Source organism: Callorhinus ursinus, unplaced genomic scaffold (genome assembly GCF_003265705.2).
Source record: "Callorhinus ursinus isolate GAN/ISIS: 27379988/994484 unplaced genomic scaffold, GSC_fseal_2.0 scaffold4, whole genome shotgun sequence".
NCBI lineage: Eukaryota > Metazoa > Chordata > Mammalia > Carnivora > Otariidae > Callorhinus > Callorhinus ursinus.
In genome coordinates, this window is record NW_027397066.1 from 66147406 (window position 1) to 66155315 (window position 7910).

General features: G+C 39.1%; 1 long non-coding RNA gene across 1 annotated transcript; it reads right to left on the reverse strand.

The window, feature by feature from the left end:
• Nucleotides 1-2423: 2423 nt before the first annotated feature.
• Nucleotides 2424-7481, reverse strand: LOC141372623 (uncharacterized). Its single transcript, XR_012377958.1, has 3 exons — nt 7255-7481; nt 3280-3426; nt 2424-2637 (listed from the first exon to the last, which is right to left on the reverse strand). It is a non-coding gene; the product is annotated as an uncharacterized lncRNA (long non-coding RNA).
• Between the last annotated feature and the right edge of the window lie 429 nt (nt 7482-7910).

The window sequence follows — 7910 nt, forward strand, 5'->3', positions numbered from 1 at the left end:
TGTCTCTCTCTGTCAAATAAATAAATAAAATCTTAAGAAAAAAAATCACCCTCTCTCTTTCAAATAAATAAATAAAATCTTAAATATTTTTAAAAATTAAAAAAACCAAATATTGGTGAGGATATAGAGAAATTGAACCTTTGTGCATTGCTGGTGGGAATGTAAAATGATGTGGCCACTAGGAAAATAGTATGACAGTTCCTCAAAAAATTAAAAATAGAACTACATATGATCCAGCAATTCCACTTTTGGGTATGTACCCAAAGAATTGAAAGCAGACTCACAAACAGATATTAGTACACCTATGTTCATAGCAGCATTATTCATGATAGCCAAAAGTGGAAGCAACTTCAGTGTCCATCAACAAACAAACGAATAAACATGATACAGTATACATATAATAGAATGTTATTCAGCCTTAAAAAGTAATGAAATTCAGACACAGGTTTAATGACACTATGCTAAGTGAAATAAGGAATCACAAAAAGACAAATACAGCACCATTCCACTTACATTAGGTACCTAGAGTAGTCAAACTCAAAGAGACAGAAAGTAGGAGAGAGGTTACCGGGAGCTCCAGAAGCAGGGAGTAGGGAGTTATGGTTTAATGGGTACAGAGTTTCAGCTTACGAAGATGAAAAAAATTCTGGAGATTGGTTTCACAATAATGTAAATGTACTTAATGCCACTGAATTGTATACTTAGAAATGGTTAGGATGGTAAATTTTATGTTATATATATTTGACTATAATTTTTTAGAAATTATTCTTTCATTTAAAAAAAAAGAAAGAGGTGTTCTTGGTGGCTCAGTCAGTTAAGCATCTGCCTTTGACTGAGGTCATGATCCCAGGGTCCTGGGATGGAACCCTGCATGGGGCTCCCTGCAGCAGGAAGTCTGCTTCTCCCTCTGCCCCTCCCCCCACTCATTCTCTCAATCTCTCTCTCTCACTCTCTCAAATACATAAATAAAATCTGAAAGAAAGAAAGAGAGAAAAAAAAAGAAAGAAAGAAAGAAAGAAAGGAAGGAAGAGAAAAGAAAAGAGAAAGAAAAGAAATGCCAATATGCCAATGGTTGCAGAGTGGAGTAAGTTTTGCCACATTCCCTAACCGTTGCCTGTTGTCTGTGGGTCGGAGGCAGCACCGCCCTGAGCCCCCAGGGAGCCCGCGCAAATCAGCAGGAAGCTTGCAGCGTCCACAGCAGCTCCAGCGAGGCAGGGCGGCCTAGTGATGAAGATCACCGCTGATCAAGCCAGACGGTCAGGGTTATCCTAGCTCCACCACCCTGCTACGCTGCCCTGAGCAAGTTACTCAGCTACAGCTGAATTCTAATTGTAAAACCAGGTCGGACTGCTGTGAGGATTAAGTAAAGACAACACATGAAGTACCGATAATGTGTTCTTGCTTATGCCATGGGGGGGGGGGGAGGGATATGTATTTATATTTTCTGACTTATGTATAAGAACCTCAGGGAGGATATATAATAAACAGAAAACCGTTATTTATTTCTTTGGTGGTAACCCAGTGGAGTGGAAAGGGGGAATTTTTACTAAGCATCTCTTTTAATTTTTGCATTGTAAACTATGCAGCTATATCACCTATTAAAAAATTAACTAAAGGGGCACCTAGGCGACGAAGTTGGTTGAGCATCGGACTCAGTTTCAGCTCAAGTGGTGATCTCAGGGTTGTGAGGTTGAGCCCAACATCGGGCTCCCTGTTCAGTGTGGAGTCTGCTTGGGATTCTCTCTCCCTCTCTCTCTGCCCCTCCTGCTCATTCTCTCTCGCTCTCTAAAATAAATAAATAAATCTTTGGAAAAAAATTAACTAAAATATCAAAGACAAGGTATAACAGAGTATGCATCTTATAATGTAATTAATTATGATGATGATAATTATCATTAGAACCATTACCCTTACATCTAAGCCAAACAGCACTCCCAGGTTCATCTAACAAAAAGTCAAACCCGTAGGAGAAACCCTGAAATCCTTCCAGAATCTTTTACATTCACGACTCTCCACGGCTGGTCCAGAACCCCCAAGACAAGCTTCCAGATCTGAAATTTTATAATGCTGAGGCATGATCCTGTTACTCTCACAGCGGAAATCTGAGCAAGACAATACTTGTGCCAACCACTATAACAAAAACGCACAAGCAGGACAAGTGGACAAGGGGAAAGACAGGGACAGGGAAAGAAGGGGGAAGTAAAGAGAGTGAGCTACGGTGAAAAGAAAGAGCAGGACCATTTTTGCTCACCTAACGCCGCCCGTCACCCTTCCCCCCTATTGCTCCTGGCTAAACACCCGTCAGATCCAGTTTTGGCAGCCAACAACCTAGACCCCTACAGACTTAGATTAAACAGCCTCCACCGAATAAGCAAAATCATGACACCAGACCCCAGAGGCAGGATATCCCCCAGCAACGGGTCTCCGGCTTCCCCAGCTGCCTGGCTTCTCAAGGGTAAAAGAGCAGCCTCTCCTCAACAGTGGGGGCATACTGGATTGTCCTCTGGGGTGGGCCAGCTCGGTCACACCCCACCAACTCATCATGGAAGAACCTGACCACTTGATTAAAGGCATTCCTTCCACGCCTTTGCTCTCAAGATCTTGCCAGCAACCATTATCAGGTCTCAGTGTTGCCTCCTGCACAAAAAGACACAAGAGTTACTAAACAGCATCACAGTCATAACCCAGAGGGCAATACGAGGCAGACAGCTGCTTGCGGCATATTTTCGTGTACAACACAGACTGCCTTGTTGGGCAATAAGTTATTTAAGCGAATCTGCATTTTTATATCTTACTCCGTGCAGAAACAATTGGTTCCACTTGGGTGCACAAGAATATAGAGAAAAGAAGAAACACATCATGATGTGAGTACCGGGAGCATTCAGATCATCACGGTTTGATCAACAGACACACTGTAGTAGGTGCAACCTTCCTCCCTCGCTGCCAAGTTGTTGGTCATGGTGTTTTTAGTCCAGAGACCATGCTAACCTATTATTAATTCACAAAGATTTATTTAATTATGGAGGATCAAGCCTTTCAAAAATAATTAATTACAAAAGCTACTTAATATTCAGAGGTGTCATGCAAGCAGATAACTGGCATTCTCTGTTGGTGGTTTAATTAGACAAGAAGATGCAAAAAGCTGTCACTTGAGGGTGGGTGGCTGCAGGGGAGGAAAGCCCTGGTAAGCACTACCAGTTGACCATCTGTACCATCTGTACCAGACACAAAAGCACGACTCTTCAGCTGGTCTCCCTTAAAGAAAGCCCCCATTTTTACCATCACATCCACTGGCAATTTCCTTCCACAGTGCGGATAGCTGGAAGGCAGACGATATTCATGAACTGTACTTTCAAATTCGATGTTTCATAGATGTGGAAGCTTGGGAAAAACAATTAACCACACTTGGTGCCTCAGTTTCTCCATCTGAAAAATACAATTCATAAATGTCATCCATCCATCTGCCTCCCAGATCAACAGCTGTTGAACATTTTCTTTACAAATGGCCAGGAACATGCCAAGTAACAAAACCGGCCCCATGTTACACATTTTGATATAAATATGCTGGCAAGAAACAGAAAATCTTCTTAATTTTACTGAACAATTGATTCCTGATTATTTCAGAGTTGGTTTGTCAAGTTGTGATTTTCTCTGCCACTGCCCCTCCTAGTGTTTTTTAAAAATCATCCTTGACCATCTGCTCGCCAGATAATTCTCTTTTCTTTAGTATCTTCATTAGACGGTGAGTAATAAAAATACCAACAATCACTACTACAGTTCGTTGTATATTCACATTTAGTCTTACCATCTCAGTGAGATAGGTGTTATGGTAATTATTATTTCTATTTCATGGATGAAGTTTAGAGTTTAGGTGACGCCACCAGGGCGCCAAAATTAGCCAAATTAGGATTAAAACTCAGGTCAATTTGATTCCAAGTCACGTAAGATTGCTTTTGTCATTCTGTCAGACAGGACAAGAAAGATACATAAACACACACACAGAATGGTCAGAATTTCTACTGTTTGGAAATCATTATACAATATGGGAACAACAGAAATCACTTGATAAAATAAAATGCATTCGAAATGCAATGTGTTATCTTGAACTGGCTCCTGGAACAGAAAAAGAACATTTGTGGAAAAGCTGGTGAAATCTGAATCTCAGCTGGGTTAAAAAGAAAATCATTTCTAAGGAATTCTTGCCATCTGTGGCCAAAACTATAAATTCTATCACCATTACTAAGGTCAAAAGTTGATCATTGTTTACAAGTAATTTAAACCATTTTTTTAGTTTCTGTTTTGAGATTTATTTCATATAATATCTAACCCATAAACCTTTCCTCGAGGGTCTTTTTGAAAAAAAAATTAGTTTTTTATATTCATGATTTTCCTTACCTATGTTGCACAGACAACTGAAGGTCAATTAAGTAACATAAAACCAAATGGTATATCAAAAGAGCTTTCATATTTGGGAAAGGAAATAAAAATATTAATACTGACCTTTAATTTATAAAAGTATAGGATCTCTAAATTTCTTTCTTTAAACAAGTTTGTCTCAAAAAATAATAAATAAATAAACAAGTTTGTTGAATATATTAACAGACTTATTTCATATTATTGAATCAATGTTTTAAGTAAAATTAGATTTTGTTAATAATTTTTAGTATGTCAGTTAATTTCCAGTAAAAAAACATACTTGTAACAATGTAGGTTCAAAACTGCATAAAAGGACAAAAAAATGCACTTACAAGAAACTAAAGAAACATTAAAATTTTATAACTTAATTAAAGAATTTTTGATAGATAAGTAAGCTTTTTTTCCTTCACTATTTTTGGCTTGCATACAGTTTTAGTGTAGCTATATAACGTAGAATTTTATGTGATTCCCAGTTTCACTGTATTCTTGAATAAGCATTTTGAATTTTGTTTTGATAATGGAGTTAAATCTAAATGAACTGTAAAACAAAAGCTAGAGAGAACTATTTAATGTTTCAGAAATAAAATGAACCCAAATATCAATTTTCTTCCTGACACAAACCCTGACAAAGTGCCATGCTAACAACACAAAAACTAGTAACTGACCTCAGATTAATATATTTACATAATGTACCAGAAAAAAACTGGATCATCAAAATATTCTCTGCACCAGGCCTAAACATTCATTCAAGTCCATGCATTCTATAGAAAGCTCTGTGCACCTGGTATAGGGCCCATCTCAAGCCCATTTCTATAAATGCTGGCTTGGATTTTTCCCTTTTCTTTATTTACAAACAATAACAAGACTAAAGGTATATAATCCTGCTCATTTTTAGGGTCAGTTAGAGGGCTAACCCTTGGAAATCAGACTCAGCTTCAAGTAATATTAAGTTCCTTTTGAGCCTCAATCTCCAGAAGAGTTCAGTTTCTAGATGGAAGAAGTCCCCATGCAGGAAGTCAACAAAATAAGTCTGTGGTCCTCCCATCCACTGATGAGCCAAAGCTGACCACACCTCTGTAGGAAGTGCCCCAGGTAGCAGGTGGAGTCCATCTCATTCTTAACAGACCCATACCCAGGGACTGCCTGAGAGCAGGCCTGGCTAATCTTACTATGGATCTGTGCTTAAAATCTGGTATTAGGGATCTCTTTGGAAACCAAGAGAACTGCCCCTGTTTTTCAGGACAGTTCCCGGCATGAAGTTTATAGTCAATGGACTATAAACAGTTAGGTGAAAAATCTAAAATTGTAATTCGTACCAGTAAACCTTCCTAAGATTTGTGACTTCCAGACAACTAGTCTGATGGATTTGATCACTGAATTCCCTGACTTCGTAGTTTTAATAGCATCTGGACCCAGGATTCTAGAGCCTCAGGGTCCATAGGTAGGGTGAAGAGGTAGCTGATGTGAAATTGAGTGTGTATGTGCATTTCTCTGGGTAGAGGGCCCCTACTATTCATTCTCAAAGGAGTCCTTAACTCAGAAGAAGTTAAATACCACTTACATGAGCCACTGTGTGGTTACAGAACCAAAGAACATCTGAATAGATAGGCACACTTTTTCCCTATGGACTGAATTGTGTCCCCTCCAAAATTCAGAGGTTAAAGAATCCCCAGTATCTGAGAATGTGACTCCACATTGAGAGGATCTTTACAAAGGTAATTAAGTTAAAATGAAGTCATTAGGGTGGGCCCTGATCCAATATGACTAGTGTCCTTATAAGAAGAGGAAATTTGGACAGAGGGAGGAACATTTGAAAACACAAGGAGAAGACTGTCCTCAGAAGGAGCCCACTCTGCTGACACCTTGATCTCGGACTTGTAGCCTCCAGAACTGTGATAAAATAAATTTGTTGTTTGAATCCCCCTAGTCTGTGTATTCATTATGGCAGCCTCAGCAAACATGTATGGATGCTCAGTATATTGATTTCAGATTGCAAATACTAATGGTCAGGAAAAACTGAAAAGACTATTTGCAAGTAGAAAGTCTCCAGCACTCTCACTTCTTTTTCATATAAAAGTGCAGGAGTTATAACACTAAACAGACCAAAGTTCCTAAATGCACTGAATGTTAGTATGATTCAGCACATTTATCCACAGCTAAAGAATTGGGAATAAGATCCTGAAATTTTCCTGATCATTATGAAAGGAGCTGGTGGAAAGGTTTTCTGTGCTGGGGGTGATATCAGAGCGATCTCCGAAGCTGGAAAGGCAAACCAGAAGATAGCTCAAGATTTCTTTAGAAAAGGATGTATGTTGAACAACGCCATTGGGTCTTGCTGGAAACCATATGTTGCATTTATTCATGGAATTACAATGGGTGGGATAATGAAGCTGTATCTGTGGAGGACAAACTTGAAAAGCACTAACTGTAAAAAGACAAGAATGAAAATGATGAGAAGAAACTTAAGGTAATTAATGCAAAAGAAGGATACTGGGAACCCAACAAAGGAATGATATTTCATGGAAAGTAAATCAAGCACTTGGAATAAAAATAATGGCCTTCTTTATCCTATATTAAATATTTTTTATATTTGGGCTCTTTCTGAACTTTGCTATTGACTTTCAATGATATGACTGCCTAATTCTACCTATTCCTAGTAAGGCAGTAAATTCAACACTGTTTTGATTACTGTCGCTTCCTAAAACATTTGGCTAGCTTGTAGAACCATTCTTTCACCTCCTTAAATTAAAAAATTAAATATTATTAAATATTAAAATATTATTAAATATTTTAAAAGATTATTAAAAGATTAAATATTAAAAATTAAATATTATTCACCTTAAATAATGCATTCCTCGAAAACATGAAGACTTCTTTGGAAACCAAGACTCCATGTAACCACCCCTAGTTGGTAATTTGAGGAAGAGTTCACAGCCACATCTGCGTAGTGCCACAAATCTTACTTTCCAAGCGGATCCTGTTTAACAAGTTAAACCCAATGTCTTAGAGTTCAACAATGAGATTGTGCAAGATTCACGAGGTGGAAGAGAGGATGCAGACATTCTTCTTTCTCTGGCAGCACTGGCAGATGGCTATGTGAGTTTCCCAGATGGGTCTTTGCAAAAGCCTCTTAGTTTTCCTGTCATTTCAGCCACTCGGAGCTGAGAGAAGCTACGAGGCCACCAGCCACACTGTCTGCAGGCTCCTGATTCTGGGTGGGAGCAGCTCTCCACTTCTCCATGGCAGTGAACCTGGAGCGAATGGTAGGATCCATAATTTCCACTCCTCCAGCTTTTCCCATGGCTTCTTAAGCACTACAATCCCAGGATGAAATCTCTTCATGTTTTAGGGGCGCCTGGGTGGCACAGTTGGCTAAGCATCCGACTCTTGGTTTCAGCTCAGGTCATGATCTCAGGGCGGTGATCTCATGGTCATGAGATCAAGCCCCTCATCTGCTCTGGGCTCAGTGTAGAGTCTGCTTCAGATTCTCTCCC